The sequence below is a fragment of the Eptatretus burgeri genome, chromosome 14 (assembly GCF_056783735.1).
Source record: "Eptatretus burgeri isolate ZD-2024b chromosome 14, Ebu_testis_v1, whole genome shotgun sequence".
NCBI lineage: Eukaryota > Metazoa > Chordata > Myxini > Myxiniformes > Myxinidae > Eptatretus > Eptatretus burgeri.
The window spans coordinates 6,827,620-6,847,917 of NC_140974.1; the positions used below are offsets into that span (position 1 = coordinate 6,827,620).

General features: G+C 42.9%; 1 protein-coding gene and 1 long non-coding RNA gene across 3 annotated transcripts in view; one reads left to right on the plus strand and one right to left on the minus strand.

The window, feature by feature from the left end:
* The window catches only part of EXT1 (exostosin glycosyltransferase 1), a 218,277-nt gene that overhangs the window by 128,409 nt on the left and 69,570 nt on the right, over nucleotides 1-20,298 (plus strand). The gene's annotated exons all lie outside the window — the stretch shown is intronic.
* On the minus strand, nucleotides 6,269-12,306 carry LOC147012604 (uncharacterized). Its single transcript, XR_015051009.1, has 2 exons — nucleotides 9,912-12,306; nucleotides 6,269-7,318 (listed from the first exon to the last, which is right to left on the minus strand). It is a non-coding gene; the product is annotated as an uncharacterized LOC147012604 (long non-coding RNA).

Below are 20,298 nucleotides of genomic sequence, written 5' to 3' on the forward strand. Positions count from 1 at the left end.
TTCATTTTATTTCGATTGAATTATATACTCGATCACAGGGGAACACAAATCACCTTCTTTTTTTTTTTCTTTCTTTTTTTAGCGATTTGGTCCATTTTGTAGTACTTGGACAAAATATTACAGCATTTTACGAAATCACGACCAATCAATTTTGCCACTCGCAGACCCCACCCTTGTCCTTGTTTCTCAACCTTGTGTCATAAGGTGTTCTATGAATTCTAGTTTACGATGTTCTCTCTTTCGGATGAATCATCCTCACGTAATTGATCATTGTTTTATGACATAATTTTGGATTTGATCTGCAGCATTGTTATTATCCCCCGCCAACCAACAAAGTTGGCGTGGGATATAGAAATGGGTTCCGTCCGTCCGTCCGTCCGTCCGTCCGTCCGTCCGTCATATTTCTTTTCCGGAGCTTAACTACAAATCCCCTAAATTATATATTTACGAAATTTGGTACACATATCACGCAAGTGGTGAACTGGTGCCTTTTGATATTTTCTAATTGATAGGTCACATGGTTTGGCAGCTATGTTGGATTCAAGAAAAGTATTAAATAATGTTTTCTCTGGAATCACATAACCTAACGAAGCGAAAATTTGCAACTATCATCTTCCATGATGTCTGCATACATAGTAAAAATTATGACATCACAAGTCACATGGTTTGGTGGCCATCTTGGATAGAAAAACACACCTCATCCAATTAACACGAAACTTCACACACATATCCCACTGGAGGATTGGAGGCAGAATGTAAATTTATGATGTCATAGGTCACATGGTTCCTCAGCCATCTTGTTATTTTTCTGTTGGTGCTTGCAAACCATAATGCTGGATAGTTGCTTTGTTCGATTGTTTGAAGGAGATTTGCCTTTTTAACACCCCCCCCTCACCCACCCCGAAATAACCCCATGTGTCTCCAAGGGCTATGCTCCAAAATTTTTTTTTTATAAAAATCACATCTTCCATCAGCCTTTGTGAGATGATCTTTCATCTTTCCAGATCTTTCCAGACCAGGCTTAACTTCCACGTCATGTGAAAGCAATGAAAAATGTTTTTCGTCTTAACTATGTGGATCCATAGTTTCCGAGGCCGAGTTAATATTTAATGCCTTTGGCTGACAGCAGTGCCACCGTAGGCCTGTGTTTTTATATAAATAAATCTACCCTGGACTCTATATTACCTGATAAATAAAACATGATCTTCACTTAATAATCACAGCCCTTGAGTGAGAAAAAGAGACTTAACTGTAACGCCAACCATTTTCCATTGGGAGTATCGGGTCATCGCCGTCCCCACGTCATCCAGCTGTAAATTCAAGAAACAGTCGTCTCTAATCATAGTGGCACTCGGCCTTTAGCAAGATAGCGCTTGGAGGGTTTTCGAGCAAATTAGGATGTGTAGAAAAGTACTTTGTCTGCACCCATGAAGCTGGGTAAGCTCTGCTGGATCCAAATGAGAATCTTTTTGGAATATTTGAGTTTCTTGGCTGAGGCCTGCTCATTATCCGAACTCCTGCAAGTGTTCATCGCTGCGAACAGACCTGCCTTTTGATGCTTGTGTGCTGAGTAGACACAGTTGCTGAGAGATCTGCCTGGTGACATGGCAGTGCTTTGTTTTTTGTGGCCTAGTGAGGCTTTAAGGCCTGGTTAGCCTTTGTGGTTTGGTGAAACACGGTGTTAAAGGCTTCTGTGCTTTTGTTGCTTGTTAGAATTGGCAGCAAATTGCAAGTGTGCCTTGATGGTAAAGTACCTCAAAGGAATTGATGAAGGGATCGTGGGAAGAGCTATTTCATTTGACTGCATAGCTTACACCCGTCACCACCAAGCATGGAATGAGCAATTCATTGAAACCAGAGGATCCTTATCATACTTCATCTCATTCTTTTGAAACCATCGGAATGTGGAAACCTTGTCTGTTTGGACTTGTGTAGTGTTTGTTCTGAGCTCTTGGGGCTTGTTCTGACACAGCACCAACTCGCCAGGGCTATCACAGTCATCATTATAACATATCGGGTTAAGTCAATTGTCACAAGTGGTGAAAGCCGTTAATGCATGTCTGAAACGTTGTCCATTCAGCACAAATGGTTTGTAAAATGTAGTAGCACCTGCTATGTCGTAAAGAGGATGCATCACTTTACAGTACATCAGATAACACGTCATTACAGAGGCTGAGCTTGTTCAGCATTCCCACCTGAGCAAATGATGGGGATGATGTGGTTGGGGAGGGTCGTAGGTTCAAATCCCTTATTCCGTGTTGATTTGACAGTTATCCCTGAATGTCCTTATCCTCTCTCTGTCGCATGTGCTCCTCTGTGGCTCTTTGACAATGCCAGCATGAAATATAAGAATTGATCTTGTACTGTTGTGTAGTTAAGGAAATATTCCAGAAATTATTCATTTGGCTTGTCATGAACTTTGTCGTTTTATTTTATTTACAGAATCATGATTTATCACTGCCTGGTGTTGGCTTAATGGTTACGGTGGTGGGTTTGGGATCCTTGGGTTCCTGGGTTCAAATCCCACTCGGCTGTTGAATTAATACCAGGTGGGGTTGACTCAGCCTGTTATCCTTCTGAGGTTGGCAAAATGAGTGCCAGCATGCTGGTATCCTGTGTCGGAGTGGAGACCCGTCCAGGATTGTGCCCAATTGCCAAGGAGACCGCTTAGAGGCAGCACCAACGCTCTGAGCAGAGTATGGTCCCGATGGATGGATTTATTTCTCAAACTCATCACCTTATTTTAATAAGTGTACACTCATGATTGTAATTCACCATTATGTGACAATGAGACCTTGTTATCACATTTTCACTTAATCATTTTATAAAGTAATTTTTCAAACCAGAGAGGAGGTAATCTCACAAGTAGGCCGCACAAACTTAGCTGTTGGCACTGGACAAGCTGTCCAGGGGTTTATGTACAAGCACAATATCATGAAGTGTCAGTTTTCCCATTCAGCTCGTATCACTTGCTGCAAACCTCCCGGTCTATCATCTCAACCACTTTCCAAGGAAACTGCCGACCCGATGCTTGGCTCGGTGACCTGCACTTTCCTTTTACATACTCATCATCAGCAACAAGTTTGCACAGGCCGAGCCTCTGAAACCCGTGAGCGATGATCAAAACAGCGTCCACTTCGTTTCACCGAAATCAAAGCAAAGAAGGGAACTTGAAAATATTACTCAATGATTGTTCCGGAAGAATAACATCCGTAAATATTCTTCCATTACTGTCGCCACCGGGAACTTGATTTGAACTTCTCGATGAGACGTTTGGATTTGCAATCTTTCACTCATATTTACCCCGGTCACCAAAGGTGGAAGGAGGTTATATTTTCACCACTGTCTGTCTGTTTGTTACTTGCAAAAATCGAAGATTTTTCAAGTATATTGGTCAATCGATTTTGTTGTTATATGCCTGGTGTGGCTTAATGGCGAGAGTGGTGAGTTCAAATCCCACTCGGCTGTTGAATTAATACCAGGTGGGATTGACTCAGCCTGTCATCCTTCCGAGGTTGGCAAAATGAGTGCCAGCTTGATGGTATCCTATGTCGGATGGGTGACCCGTCCAGGATTGTGCCCAATAGTCAAGGAGACTGCTTAAGCAGCACCAACGCTCTGCACAGAGTATGGTCCCGATGGATGGATAACCCAAAGTGTGTCGTATCATTTGTGGTTTTAAATATATTAACAAGAAAAGTTGTTGTTATATTAACAAGAAAAGAAAAGTCAGGAACTCTTCAACTATTAGAATGGCCTCCCTCAAAATCCTGCCCGTAACACCATCGAAGCTGTCTGGGATTATGGACAGGAGGAAAAACAACGAAACGACTGAAATCAAAAGATGATTCATGGGAAGCATGACAGAAAGCCTGAAACAACCTCCCAATGGAATTTCTTCGGAAATTGAAGGAAATGATATCACAGATTCGAAAATGCATACCTGCTGTTTTGCATGAAAAAGGGAAACCTCCGTCATTGAAACTCTGTTATCAAGGATGCAAAACACTTCCCCAGTGCCATTGTTTGTCCAAGCCTGCCCTGATCTTGACATTCAACTTTGTTGAATTTTGTCTTTTGTCCTGTTGCGTTTTAATCTGTTCAGTGCACTCGTACTAGCTCTTCCACGAGCCTCGACTCTGTATACAAAATATAAATACAAAATAGGTGTCATCCTCCATGGATGTATTGTGTGGTTTAAAAAACTTAGCGAAGGAAAGCCAAGGAGGTAAAATACAGAGAAAAAATTTGAATTAACAGATAAATATCACAGTTGTGTTGCAACTAAGGTTGAAGACATTGTGCAGGAGAAAGACTATCCGCTGAACAATCACTACCGGTATCAATGGATGAGACCAGGGAAAAGATAGAAGAAGTTTGGGGAATAAATAATTGGGAAACTATAGACCTGTTCGTTTGACGTCAGTTGTGGGGAAGGAGTTGGAGACATCAATTAAGGACCAGATGAGGAACCATTTAAAACAAATACAAACTAATTAAAGTTCGTCAGCATGGGTTTACCAAAGGTAGTTCCTGTTTAACAAATCTTTTAGAGTTCTATGAAGCAGTGTCTGATTTGGTGGATGAGGGAAAGGCAGTGAACATAGTATATCGGGACTTTAAGAAGGCATTTGATAAGGTATCACATCGGAGGTTGTTAACCAAGGTGATGGCTTGTGGAGTAGCTGGTCAGGAAGCTAATTGGATTGCAAACTGGTTTCGTGGTAGGAAACAAAGAGTGGCTGTGAGTGGGAGGATGTCTTGCTGGGAGGATGTAGGTAGCGGGGTACCTCAGGGATCAGTACTCGGACCATTACTATTCATTATTTACATCAACGTCTTGGATAATGGGGTAAAGAGTAAGCTTTCCAAATTTGCGGATGACACAAAGCTTGCAGGTAGGGTGGATAGCAGAAGGGGGTGGTGATCAGATTCAGGAAGGTATTGATACTTGTATGAATTGGGCAAAAGATTGGCAGATGGAATTTAACCTGAGCAAGTGTTAGGTGTTGGGGATGAGAAAGAACAATGAAAATAGAGATTACAGGATGTAAGGGGTAATTTTGGAGTGTGTCACACAGGAGAAGGATCTGGGGGTGGTAATAGATATGGGAGGTAAGCAGGCAGCACAGTGCCAGGTAGCTACAGGTAAAGCAAATAGGGTTTTAGGTTGTATTCGGAGGGGGATCAATTATAAATCAAAAGAGGTGGTGTTAACATTGCACAGGAATAAAGTGAGCGCCACATCTGGAATATTGCGTGCTGTTTTGGTCACAACTGAGGAAGGACATTGGTGCCATAGAGAGGGTTCAGCACAGGGTTGCAAGATTGATTCCGGGCCAAGCTCGACTCAGTTATGAGGAGCGGTTGAAGGAGACAGGGCTTTATTCACTAGAAAGGAGGCGGTTATGAGGAAATATGATAGAGATGTTTAAGTTAATGAAAGGTAAAGATAAAATAAGTGCAGATTAATTATTCAATAGAGTAGACAGTGACAGAACCAGTGGCCATAGCTTGAGAGTAAAGAAGAGGAGAGTTAAGATGGTAGTAACGCAGGGGACTTTTACTTGGAGAGTTGTTAATGCATAGAATGGTCTCCCCGGAAAGGTAGTGGTTGCAGAAAAAGTGGATAAGTTTAAATTGGAATGAGATAGGTACCTGGAAATTATGGAGATAGAGGGGCATTGGGATGTTGATAGGACTAATCGGTAGTTTGAGCATTCATGGGTGATTGTGTACAGAGTGCTGTTGGTGGGGGTCTCGTCAAGGGGGGTTGTGTGGTTGATGTGTTTTTTAACCAAGCCCATGCCCCCTCCCCTGAGGCCCCCCCAAAAAATACAACTACAAAAACCTTAATAAATAAATAAATGAACGAATAAATAAACCACAAAAACACAATTTAAAATAATCATAAATTTTGCATTTTCTTCTTTGGATCTTGTGTTGATAAACGAGTGTGCTGTTGATGTCGCGCAGGCGTGATGGGCTGAATGGCCTCCACCTGCGTCTGATTTCCTTGTACGTTCGTTATTTAAATTATTTTGTTCCACATTCTGTCAGAGTTTTTAATGAATTATGATAACAATCAAGGGTTTTGCATGGATTGGGGATAGGGGCCAGTGGCTGGCTGGTATTACCTGGTCGAGGTTCTACATTTCTATGTTTGGTTTTGTATGAAGTTCCCTTTTAGTGTTAACCCTTTTGTGCCTGGTGTCCGACATATACTGTGTTATGACTCTTCACCCGGCCGAGTAATGACAGAGTCGAATGAGGGTTCTCGAATGATACGATTTATTTCAGAAGATGGCACTACGCATGCGGAATGCAGCCCAAAGGCCCTTCAGTCAGGTGCCCCCGGACCACATTGAGATTCTTACTTCAAAACAGTTGTATATATAATCACACAAAAGCAGAAATGGGTGTGGACTACAAGTGTGTGCTTAAGGGATAAAGAAATAAAGAAATAAATGCGGCAGTGGGCTTCTTTCCCCCCTCCCTAGGGGCCCTCAGGGAAGTTGGATCAGTCAATCCTCAGATTCGCAACCCAACAGTTCATCTTGCAAACTAATAACTTTCTAAGACTCCTACACCCCTACACTGGCACCTGCTGATAGCAAAGGCGAAACTCTGGTGATGACTAAGAACAGGAATGTGTGGGATATCAGCATACACAGTTTTCCCAAGGACATGCTGTTGTGCAGCTGCAGAGCCATAAAGAGTTATCAAAGACATAGTGAAAACAGCATGATACATTTAAAGCAACATTTTAAAGCAAGGTTTGAATAATACACAATTACAAGCAAGGTTAGAATCCCGACAGCTGATTAACACACAGCTAATGGTCCAAAATATGACCACCTAGCATATCATCATAACAGTTTCCCTCCTTGGTCATATTTTGACCATACCCAGCCACACCTGATACTCACCAACCGAGTGGACCCCTATTTGGTTCCTGTAGCAGCTACCCCTAGGCCCCCGTGCCTGCCAAACGGGATTTGCAAATGCCGTGGATAGCCATCAACATTCCCCAAATGAGAAGTCCCCAACTGCCGGTGGTTCAGGTTAGCTTCTGTTGCCTTTTATCTTGCCCACTGCCACAAGTCTCCCATTAAGTTGTCATATACAAATTTGATGTTAAGTCCACACAATATTAAAGGCACTACAAGTCTATACAATATTAACAGCAACATTATTATTTAGGCAATTATACTCAACACTAATTACAACAATAATATTTACAATATGCAAATGTATTAATGGGTGAGCAGCACTGTGAGCGCTCAAGGCATGGTGTAAGCTCCTTTCTCAACTTGCGCTAGAAGACAAAAAAAAAGAGTCTCATGAGATGCATATTTACATATAAGGGTCATACAAGTATTTTCCATACATTCCTTCACTATCTGGTATTGTCCATTTTCCACGATTATGCATATGCTAGTCAAAACACTGCCACATCTATCATAAACCTCCATCAGCATTTTACTTGTAGATTTCCTTTCTTTCTTGTTACAACTTCCTGTATCTTCGTGTGTAGTGAGATGTATGAGTCCATGTTTGGCTTACCTTTTCACTTGAAAGTTCGTTGAGTAATCAGTAATACCTGGAAGAGTCTTCCCCAGGGCGCCCTCCGCCAGAACACCTTGTTGGCTCCTCAGCTGGTGGGGGTCGGGTCTGGTTGTGGCCCCATACAGAGGTCCTCGGGGTCTTCCTCCATGAGTTCGCTGTTAATTATTATGATGGCCTGGGTGAGGGGTGAGGCTTCACAGCATTTCTTTAGACAAATGGAAATGAGACGTTTGATCAGAAATACTCCAAAAATGATTCCCATGATGATTAGGATTGCTGCCCCTACCAGGCACAGTAACCAGTCTCCCCAGTCATGAAATATAAATCTCCACCCTGCGTAACCCTCCTTGCGTTCCACTCGATCGCTCGTGAGAGCTTCAAGCCTTATAGGTGAAAACACCTATAAGTGAAATGTGTTCTTCTCTGGGAGGTTACTGTATTTTCACAAGATTTCACAACTGTACTCCAAAAGGGTTCTTTCGGGGCCCATGGAACTTGGGTAATTAGAGATGCATGTTGACCCCATATGAATCCTATTTGTGCAAAGTGCCCCCACTGGGTTTTGTCTTGCGTTTTGTTCTGCCAAGCCACTTCTGTCTTTTCTGCATTTTCTGACGTCCCCCCCTCCCAACAGGTTTTATCATAGCATAAGACCATCGAATCGATTTTATTTCCTCGTTTCATTCTATCAAATCATAAGTTTCCTCGGCTTGGACGCAAGACAGTTCTATGAGCTGCTGTGGCTGGATGGTTGTCAGCCCTCTGGAAATGAGTGGTGCGGTCTTGCCAGGTTCCTTTGAAAATATCTTTACCTTATCTAGTTCTTGGTTGTATGTTTTCCCCAACCTTGCGTATTCACCTGCTTCCATTCTTTCTCCAGCCGCTCCCCTCCTATGTCGCTGTGGGGTTGGTACTGGTTCATTTCCGTGTCCCCCTTTGCCACGGAGGTGTATACGGTTTCTTTGGCTTGAGTGTGTTGTGTTGCCTAGTGATAGGTCCCCCCCACAAAGGAGTAGTGTCAGTACCAGGAGTTGCATATTGTGTCGTCAAAGGTTCTGTCACTGTCTCCGTTACTACAAGGTTTACAGCATGCCACTGCACTGAACACTGCAGTCAACTGCAACATAATGACAAGTATTTGTGTAAAAGATTATTTTTAAATGATACCTCCGTACGAGGCTCCCACCATGACTAGAGCTTGCAGGACTGGAAGTTGCTCTGGGTGCGTGGTGAGTGGACGTGAAGGCCAGAGACCTTACTGTACACTACTGTGGATTTTGATCAGGCAAGCATACCTTCCATCCATCTCCTTGTCTGACGGCCAGTAAAGTGTTCTGGTGTTCGTTGCCCCATCTTGTGGTTCTGGGGGCGCATCTCAATCTGTTCACCATTCTTCCTAACTCCCCTGCACTATGTCCGTTACTAACTGCCATTGAGATGGACGCTCTTAGTCCTTCTCTGTGCTTCATTAGTTCGCGCTCTCTGGCGGCTTGTTTCACCTCCACCGCCGCTCCTTCCTTCCCGATCCATCGGTTGGTTGTCATCAGAGAGCGTTTGACGGTGTAATCTCTATGTGCTTTGGCCACGTATTCATAATCCTGCCCTGTTTCATCGTAGTCGACAGTGAGTGCAGTGCAAAGCCAATTCCATTCCTTCCAGATCGATGTCGTTGCTCAGCAACCATTCCTCTACATCCCTTTAATTCCGCTTTATACTTCCCAAATCCAATGAATTTATCCTGACAGATAGAGGCTCATATAAAGACAACAGACATGCTTTTCTGTCCGCTTCCAAACAAACATCTCGACCCTGACAGGCAGAGAATCGAAACGCTCCTCGTCAAGGCCCACGATGGCTGCGTGTTCAAACAGCACGAGCCCCGCCCGTAATTTTTCCCAAAAACACCGCATCATCATAAGTGCGTAGCCTACCAAACGTCCTTGTTCTTGGATGTCTGACATGTAAACACGGACAAATGTGTCCAAGAGCCACGTCCTAAAGGTTTTGTCTTCACCAGAATAATAATAAGAACAACGCGGAACTCTTAGAGCCGGCGTTTACTACGAGACGCGGCTAAAAGATAAACCCACTTTAAATAAAATCCTCCTTGTTCAAAGCATTTAAATCCCCCTTTCCATCTGTTGTAGTAATCAACAATAGACCTTTTCGATCGGCTTTATTCTCACAAAACCCATACGCATATCTGCAACAACATAAATATACATAGGGTAAGAATAACAAAATACAATAACTTGTACACATAATACTGAAGGCAAACTCCATACTCTAATCCCAATTACATTCCTCAGAGTACACCATTCCTAATACAGTATACTACATACCATTACTGTTCCAGCACGACCCTCCACGGAGCACGCGGCATACGAGTCATCACCAGCCACCGAGTCATCACCAGCCACCGACCCCCATACACAGTGCTGCCACATCCGCCCAATCTCCGTTGCCGCTAATCACAGTACGGCACTTCATTACCACAACACCATCCATCCTAAATCCCTCGGTCCTGCGCCTCTTCCGCGTCTCTTTTTTTTTTTTTTCTCTTTTCCTCTTCCGGTCACGAAGCCCAATCAACAACAACAACAACAACAACAACAACAACAACAACAACAACAACAACAACAACAACAACCGGAACAAACATATATATATATTACAGCCTTGTTTCAAAGCATTGTCGCTTCCATGTTCCGATAGCGCGTGCACTCGCCTCGAAACACAAAATCGAGCGATCCTTTGAAACGTCAATGTCCTTATTAATTAATTTTACCACAAAGCTATCTCTTTAAAATCTAGTTTGTCCACCATATTCAAAATCAGCCGCCTCGAGAAATTCTTGTACATTGCTCCGACAAGCAGGCACGTTCACAGCAGGGTGTTAATTGCACTTTCAAGTTTGACAAAGCGCGCTGGGCCCATGCGTGATTACGTCATCACGCACTCACATGAGCAATACGTCTTATCAGCGCGTTGGTTTTTACCATCAAACTCACGGAACAAATATTTGACGACATCTCAAATACGTTCGTTTTAAATCGGAATTTTTACAGAATCCTATGAAGGGCGTCCCCATCTTGTAAAATGTGCTAATCTATTTCGTAAACCCTCACGATAAGCTGTCCTTCGACGGGACGATTTCGTGCTTTCGGCGCGCCTGTTAAATCCTATGGCACGTCATGTGACTCGCAAAACCCCATAAAATAAGTTTTTTCCCAGATTTACGAAAGTCAAGCATAAAACATGCTTAATGACCCCAACAATGAAACCAGAATTGAAACTGACGTTAAAACGAACCCGTAACGTCGATCAGCCTTACGAAACATGCAAAGTGGAAACAGAACTGAATTTCAATTTGAAATCAAAATGATGCTCCGTGGAGACCATCCATTTATCACGTACAGTGTTCAAAGCCAAAACAGCATACAGAGTTTATCGGACCATGAGAAAATCCGAACGTTGGTCCATTTGACATCCCATTTGACAAACTGTCTGCTGAAGTGGTTTTAATTATTCAATTCCCCATCCAGTTCACACACACACACACACACACACACACACACACACACACACACACACACACACACACACACACACACACACACACACACACACACACACTCTCTCAATGACATTTTCCCATCACTGAATTAACAACACGTGCAGAATCGGTCATCATGGTCCTTCCTCCAGATTTGGTGTGCGCAATTCACCTCGTCCAAAGTCTTCACATTGACGATGACGACCCATCATTATCTCCATACAAACATACAAGTTGTTCCACACATACAAGTTCCAGGTTGGAACACTCAACTTACGTCTAACACAAAACTCAACCTTCCCCACCACATTGTATTCACAAATACATCCAAACAGGTAACTTCTACAAACAGCCCTTCTCCTGGCTCATTAACCTTGTGTTCTTTTCCCGTTGGTTCAAGATTCCCTCTGAATCTAATCGCTTACGTCCTGTCTCACTTTGTGACTCCGTTAGCCACGCTGCAAACGCTCTCCAGTGTTTTCCACTTTCACCGATAACTTTAAGTGTTGTTCCTTTGGGTAACTCTATGTTCTTTGCAGAGTTATTCCCCATCTTTTGTTCTTATCTTACCAACCGCCTAATAGCTGTAAATCGTTTCTCCTTTTACGTCGGGACCGAAATCCCTTTCAATCAGCCGCCTAATAGCTGTAAATCGTTTCTCCTTTTACACCGGGACCGAGATCCCTTTCGACCCGCCGCCTAATAGCCTCAAACCCAATGAAGGCCTCTAACCTTCCTATTCTTGGTACAGGATTCCAACCTGTTTCCTCCTTATTTCACACGGATACCTTTATCCTCGACCCTTACCGGTTCTAACATACGGCCTGCCAGCCCTCTTTGTGCCCTTCAAACAAACCGCATTCGAATCACCTCATATGTTTTACCGTTACAGTTCTTGATCCGAGCAGATCCTGGAGCTGCGTCCAGCGGGGCACTGCCCACCAAGTGTACAGTTTTCACCCCTAACTAGGGCTCCCTGTCTTAGGTGCCCTATACGTGCAATTTCCACGTACCTTTAGCTGAACCCTTGTGATCGCTGTACACCAAGTGGAGTCCCGCCGTCCACACCGCCAGCATCAGTCGCATCCCATCCTCGTCGCCAATTGTTATGACTCTTCACCCGGCCGAGTAATGACAGAGTCGAATGAGGGTTCTCGAATGATACGATTTATTTCAGAAGATGGCACAACGTATGCAGAATCCAGCCCAAAGTCCCTTCAGTCAGCTCCCCCCGACACACATTGAGATTCTTACTGCAAAACATTTATATATATAATCACACAAAAGCAGAAATGGGTGTGGACTACAAGTGTGTGCTTAAGGGATAAAGAAATAAAGAAATAAATGCGGCAGTGGGCTTCTTTCCCCCTCCCTAGGGGCCCTCAGGGAAGTTGGATCAGTCAATCCTCAGATTCGCAACCCAACAGTTCATCTTGCAAACTAATAACTTTCTAAGACTCCTACACCCCTACACTGGCACCTGCTGATAGCAAAGGCGAAACTCTGGTGATGACTAAGAACAGGAATGTGTGGGATATCAGCATACACAGTTTTCCCAAGGACATGCTGTTGTGCAGCTGCAGAGCCATAAAGAGTTATCAAAGACATAGTGAAAACAGCATGATACATTTAAAGCAACATTTTAAAGCAAGGTTTGAATAATACACAATTACAAGCAAGGTTAGAATCCCGACAGCTGATTAACACACAGCTAATGGTCCAAAATATGACCACCTAGCATATCATCATAACATACTGTATAGAGTACACCTAAATAAAATGGTCATTTTTGTGTGGTTAACGCCAGGTGTTTTTATAGGTGGGACACTATTTATTTAATTCAGTTATTTATGTATTATTTTCAAAACAAATATTTTGGTTCGAATTGTGTCGAATTGATCCTAAAAATGGAGCTTTACTTAAATATTTCCAATTCAAAACACTTGGGACATAAAGGGGTAATGCCCGTGTGTAATGTTAACTCTTTTTACCTCCACCACAGTGGACGGAGGTTATGTTTTCACCCCTGCTTGTCTGTCTGTCTGTCTGTCTGTCTGTCTGTCTGTCTGTCTGTCTGCTTGTTACTTGCGAAAAACAAATACTTTGAACATCTGTACTGTATATTGCATCGGAGTGGCGACCCGTCCAAGTTTGTGTCCAACAGCCAAGGAGACTGCTTCGACAGCACTAACGCTCTGCACAGAGGGTGGTCCCGATGGATGAATCGATGGCATTGTATATTGGTTGGTGACGTGTGTTACTCTGTCTGCTAGTTTGTCCGTTTGTCTATTTTGTACGTCAATCGCCTCCAGGACAGAGTTTTAAACCGATCTTCACGAAACCACGAAATGTGAAGCACAGCTGCTCTCGCTGCGATTTGTCCACACCATATTTCCGCAATGCACTCAAGGTCCGTCAACAACCCCCTTCTGGTAAAACGACCAAAATCACGAATCGCTGCTCACATTCACTCTTTCATTCCTCTTTTTTCCCGCCTTTGGAATCAACTCCCACACTCTGTTCAATCCCATTCTTCCCTCTAGGTCTTCAAAACAGCTGTTCACCACCACCTCATATCGTCCCCCATCCAAATCCTCGATCTTTTCCACCGACGTTAATCCACCGCAAACCCAACTCCTTCAAATTCCCTGCTTTCCTTCCTGAAAGTCCCTGTGATGTCCATCTTGTATTCCCCATCTGTCTCCCTTCCACAGCTCTCCGAATGTCTCTGTTCCCCACTGTTTTGTCCTTCCCACTCCCAGCCCTCTTGTTTCATGCCCCCTTGTTGTGCGTTGTGTGTTCGCTCTCATACGAGCTTCGACAAGGTATATGAAAAATGAATAATTTAAAAAATGGTAGAGTCGGTCATAAGCAAGAAGTTTATTGATTTTGAATTGAAAAGGTCAAAAGGTCAACATAGGCCAAAGGTCGACATCTTTGTCGGATTTCTAAAATCATTGATTAATTTTCATCTGATTGACTTGAAATTTGAGGAGGATTTATATTTCAGGTTACCGAATTCAACCACCAATTATTTTTGAGATCAACATTGGCGAAAAGGTCAAGATAGGCCAAAGGTCAACAACTGAGGTTTAATTTCTAAAATCCTCAATTTTCATCTGGTTTATTTGAAATTTAAAGAGGATTTGCATATCAGGAAACTGAATTCAACGACCAATTATTTTTAAGGTTAAATTTGTTTTGGGAATTTTGGACTTGCGAAATTCCTTTGATTCAAAGGGATTTTGCTCGTTTCTGCGATGCACGACATCTTTCTTGTTTGTTTGTGAGCAGGATGTCTCAAAAAGTTATGGGTGGATTGGCCGAAACTTGGTGGACAGGTTGAGTGTATGAGAAGGACAAACTGATTCGATTTTAGGGAAGATCCGAATCAGAATTCAGAAATTAGAGTTTTAAATTTTTTTTAAAGTGATTATTCACCATTGAGAGATGGATTCAGATCCGGCCCATCAGTGGGATAATGGATACAAAATGTAAACTGTTCAGCCTGGTAGAGGTATGCGCTCTACCGAGTGCCGTTCTCGTTGTTGTAGTGTTCTATATCTATGAACTTGTATTTTTTTAAATTGTTGGACACGTGCTTTGTGCTGCACTGCTTTTATTTATTTTTGATGTTTTATTCATTTTAAAGCATTTATAAGTCCAATTTTATTTTTGGTTAAAATTAATAACTCAAGCTTTTTGGTTTTGTATACAATGTCTCAGCTCATGGAAGAGCTAGTACACTGAACAGATCAGGACAAAACAGAACAAAAGCAATAGTAGAGAGGGGGAAACCAACTGCAGGGTTGAAGTATAAGCTATAGGGACACTTGGATAAATACGGGAAGTGGGATAGGGAAGAGGATGCACGGGGTGGACAAGATGGATACAAAAGCAAACTCTCATGAAGGAAAAACTGGAAATTTGGAAGGAGGTCGACTTGGGGGTGGAGTGGCAGGTTAACGAGGGTAGAAAAGATCATGGATTGGGATTGGGGATGATTTGAGATGGTGGGTAACATCTGTCCTGATGATTTGGAGGGAGGAATGAGATCGAAGAGGATGTGAAAGTCGATTCCACATGCGGGGGGAAAAAAGAGGAACGAATGAGTGGAGGTGAGCATTGATCCTCTATTTTGGGTAGAAGGGGGTTGATGGTGGACCATGTGAGCCCTGTATAAACCTGGGGAGGGGCAAAGCATGGAAGGAGCAGAGGGTGCAAGACCAGAAAGGGGGTGGTTGAAGATAGAGAGACCACTGACCTGCCTGCTGTGGCAAAGTGATAAGCCCATAGTCTCTGCCCCATCGCAAGATATTCCAATAATCTTGAAGGCCTTTGTTTCCACGGTGTCAAGCTGACAAGGTATGTCAGGGGAACCAGCCAAGAGATTATATGAAGTTGTACGAGGAATCATTTGGTGTTTGTACAAAGGACAGTTGATGATGTTGAACTTGTGAAGTGTTTTATAACATTCTTTGTGGCCCATATCAGATATATATATATATATATATATATATATATATATATATATATATATATATATATATATATATATATATATATATATATATATATATATATATATATATATGTATATATATATATGTATATATATATGTAATATGTATATATATATGTATATGTATATATATATGTATATGTATATATATGTATATGTATATATATATATATGTATATATATATATGTATATATATATAAATGTATATGTATATATATATATATATATATATATATATATATATATATATATATATATATATATATATATATATATATATATATATATATATATATATATGTATATATATATATATATATATATATATATATATATATATATATATATGTATATATATATATATATGTATATATATATATATATGTATATATATATATATATATATATATATATATATGTATATATATATATATATATATATATATGTATATATATATATATATATATATATATATGTATATATATATATATATATATATATATATATATATATATATATATATATATATATATATATATATATATATATATATATATATATATATATATATATATATATATATATATATATATATATATATTGTTGTTTCTCACCACTCCAGCGTGCGACCGACCGCTTTTTACTCATCGCAGCCGCGCGCCCACCAGACATGGTAAACCTAGTCACAGCTTTCGGATCAACGCCAAAATCCAGCTGCGTTTTTAACCACACCGTAAATCAGCCAACTATTCTGTCCACGCGCGACAGGGTCCGATCGCCGAATTGTCGATTTACCTAAGTATGCGCGTAGATAGAAATGCCGGGGATTTACACCTCGACGGGACTCGTACGGATACGAGCTGTTGTACGCAGCTCGCACCGTTTGCAATTTGCCGAGCGGTTGTATATCGCCAAGCCCTGCCAGATCCGATTACTTTATCGGCTATTAAAAGCCAACTAATATTCCGTACGTAATAATGGCAGTCAATCACAGGAAAGGACGCAACGAACAGGTGAACATTTAAACAAGGACATTTATTCCTCACATGTATGCAATCAATGAAGGCACTTATGCAATGGGGGTAAAGGACAAAACACGAGCAAAAAGACCCTACAGCCGTTGTCTATTTATTACTGTACATTCACTTAACAGTTCTACTTATGGACATGGCGCCACAACTTTCAGGCAAAGAAAAACCCCAGGAAAGGAAAGGGGCAGATTGGACCCGTAGGCCTTTATGTTCGTGGAACTGTGAAGACCGCAAGAGCTCCATGAGACCGTGCTGGTTACCTGCCACCCTCGTGGTGACTCGCTGGCTGGCGACCTCTCTCCGGCTTTCTCCACTGACCCACAGTTAGGCACCGTACTGCCGGCTTTGCTGCGCTCCGACTGCCCTCCACTGGACTCGAACATTGTGGTGTTCTCTCGACTGCACCGCGTCTCCAATAGAGACTACAGCTCGACTCACTGCTTGGCAAACCCAGACCGACTCCAGGCAAAACTCCAGGCAAGAAGAACTCACAAGGCTCCAGGCACAACTCCTGGCAAACTCTCCAGGCAAAAACCCTCCAGGCAAGAACTGACTCGCTGTGCATTCCAGCACGCCTTTTTATGGGGTACGGGGAGGTGAGTTTGATCCCCCCACCTTCGACCTTTCACCCCCCGCTGGCTCCGCCCCTTTTGGTATTTTGATCCGATCTCGCTGCGAAACGCGGAGAGAGCGGACGTGGTAGAAATCATCAGCCATGGAAAGCGGAGGTTGTAGAAATCATCAGCCGTGGAAAGCGGACGTTGTAGAAATCATCAGCAAAAACAAATCCTGCGTCTGTCGGCGGAGATGCCGCTCGTCCGTGGGATTCGCCGTGGCTGGCGAAAAGATGGCGGCATTTGTGGAGATGAAGGTGAAGCGATGTTGTGGTTGCTCTGTGGTGGGGATGGCGTGGTTGTTGAGATGCGGTTGTGGTTGTTGAAGTAGTGGTTGTTCCAAAACAAAGATAGCAAAAGAATAATGGCTGACTCAAAGATCACAGCCCGGTTACACGAATAAATTCCCTTTAGACATCGGTGGGGGAATCTAATCTGAGCACACACTTATCGACATAACTGATCTCTGGTAATCCTGAATGGTGTTCTGTGAATTTCCACAACCGTAACAATATATATGAAGAGAGAGAGAGAGGAGAGGGATGGATGTGATGCATGGAAAGAAGTCACTTCTGAACCTGCCAGGCATCAAAAGAAAAACCACCAAACAGTGGAACAACCTGGACTCTCATTCACTGTATGTTGTTGACAGGAAAAGGAGGGTGGGTGGGTGGCTGAGGAGGTGGGGGTCTCGAGTTGAGTGTGGAAGGAACGAATGGGGGCATCATTCTCTGCCAAAGGGATTGATGATGATATTACAGGGTGGAGTTAAATGATTAAAGTAAATATTCTGCACTTTGTTTTTCCTCCCGCATCTGAAATGAGATCTCGCTTGCCCGTGCCTGAGATGATATTGATAGCAGGCACAGTGGGTGTGTGTGTGTTTTTGTGTGAAACAATCCTGGAGAGGTTATCTTCACCAGGGTAACAGGGGTGGCTTTTTAGCAGCACAAAACATGCACGATAACAAATGAAAGAGTGCGACTTTGTGAGCGTCACAAAGCACCGGTGTCTGCTCTTTATAATGGGATCCCAATGACTAGTGCGATATCCCGAGTCTCCAAAATTGCCTCGTTTTATTCCGTGAACAATAGTTCTGTAATCTGATGGATGAGTGACCCTTGGTGTCTCCGGGAAATGTCCTTGACTTGGCTCGTTTATGGCAATTTTATTTCCTATCCAAACGATTGGTTGAACAAAACTGGTGATTGTGATTATGCATCAATTCCTTTCCAAGTGCAGGCCATTGTGTGCAGGTTACTGACCGGTGCAAGGTTTGCTCTCGGCCACACAAACTGCTTTGGCTGAACCAACACTGGAAATATGGGCATTGGTCGTGGATGGTGATCAACGATGATGATTCGATGTGGTTATTATTATTCCTCTTGGTGTGGGTTTTGGTTTAGAATAAAGTTGTCACCACTTTGATCAAGATATTGTGACATGGTGAAGCTTGTTGTAGATTAATGTTGTGTGGTTTTTATTTAATTTTTTTGGTGTTCAAGGTTATGGCTCGTGGACGAGCTGGAACACGGAATGGATCAGGACATAACATCACAAAATGGACAGTTGAAAGGGAGGGGAGGGGGATGCCAATAGCAGGGTTGAGGGACAAAACAGAGTGAAATGGATGAATAAGGGAAGAATGAGGAGGAGGGAAGGACCAACATGTTGGACATGATGGATACAGAATCAAACTTATGACGGAAAAGCTATAATTTGGAAGAGGTGGGCTTGGAGGTTGGGAGGGAGGAAAAAAAAGATCATGGTTTTGGAATAGGGGGGGGGGGGGTGATCTGAGATCGTGGTGAGCAGCTGTCTTGAAGACTTGGAAGAAAGAATGAGATTGAGGAGTATGTGGAAGTTTGTTCCACGGATGTGATAAAAACAGAAATAAATGAGTGGAGGTCAATAGTGATCCTGGATTTAGGTACAGTCGTTTCCCCATAACGGGGTTTATGGTTGACCCCGTGCACCCTGTAGAAACCTGGGGAGGGGATTGGGGTGGGGGGGCAGGGACAAAGCATGGAAAGAGCAGAGGGTACAAGACCAGAAAGGAGGCGATAGAAGACAAAGAGACCACCGACCTGTCTGCGATGATGAAGTGATATGCCCATAGATCCTGCTTCATCGTGGGAGATCCCGATGATATTGAAGGCCTTGGTTTCCATGGCGTCAAGCTGAGAAAGATGTGAGGCAGGGGAGCCAGCCCAGAGGGTACTCAATCAAGCTGGGGATGAAGGCCTTGTGGATGGATAGGAGTTCAGATGTGCCGATGAAGGACTTTTCACGATGGATGCGCACTTGGCGGCTGGCTTTGCAGGTGAACTTACATCTGAAATATTATGTAGTCCCACCTGTATTTGGCGTGCACCTATTTTACTACCAAGCAGGATGTTTCCCCATTAATCAGATGGTTACTTGTCTGTGTCTTTGTGTCCTTTTGATGATAACACTGTTACGGCCCAGGATTCGAGGTTCGCCACGAGGGGAAGCACTCGTGTTCCTCCCAAACACCTGGTCCTGAGGCCACCAGTCGCAGATAACTCCGTGGCCAGGTGAGTTGTGAAGCAACCACGAATGCCGATTGGTACTGCCAATCCTAGCAAGGTGTCACTACTTTACGTGGTTACCTTACCAGTAGACAACCGCACAAAGCAGGTTTTGCGTCCTCAGCGAGCACCCGGATCACTGCCGAGCGATACAGTAAGTGTGTGCTCGCTAACAGGGTAAATCACTTGGGGTAGAACTTCCCAGCTAACACTACGTGCAGACGATGCTGGATCATTGGAGGAAAAGACGCGACAAACTCGGTACATTCATAACACAGGATATTTTTACCCTTGCCAAAGGAGAGGGTATTGCATTTGGGTCCAGTTGTCTGTTTGTCTGTCTGTCTGTCTGTCTGTTTGTCCGCACAGAACTTTCATGATTTTCTCCTCAAACGCTTGCCGGATTGAGACAAAATTTTCACCATTGACGCGACTACTCATGTGGAATGTTT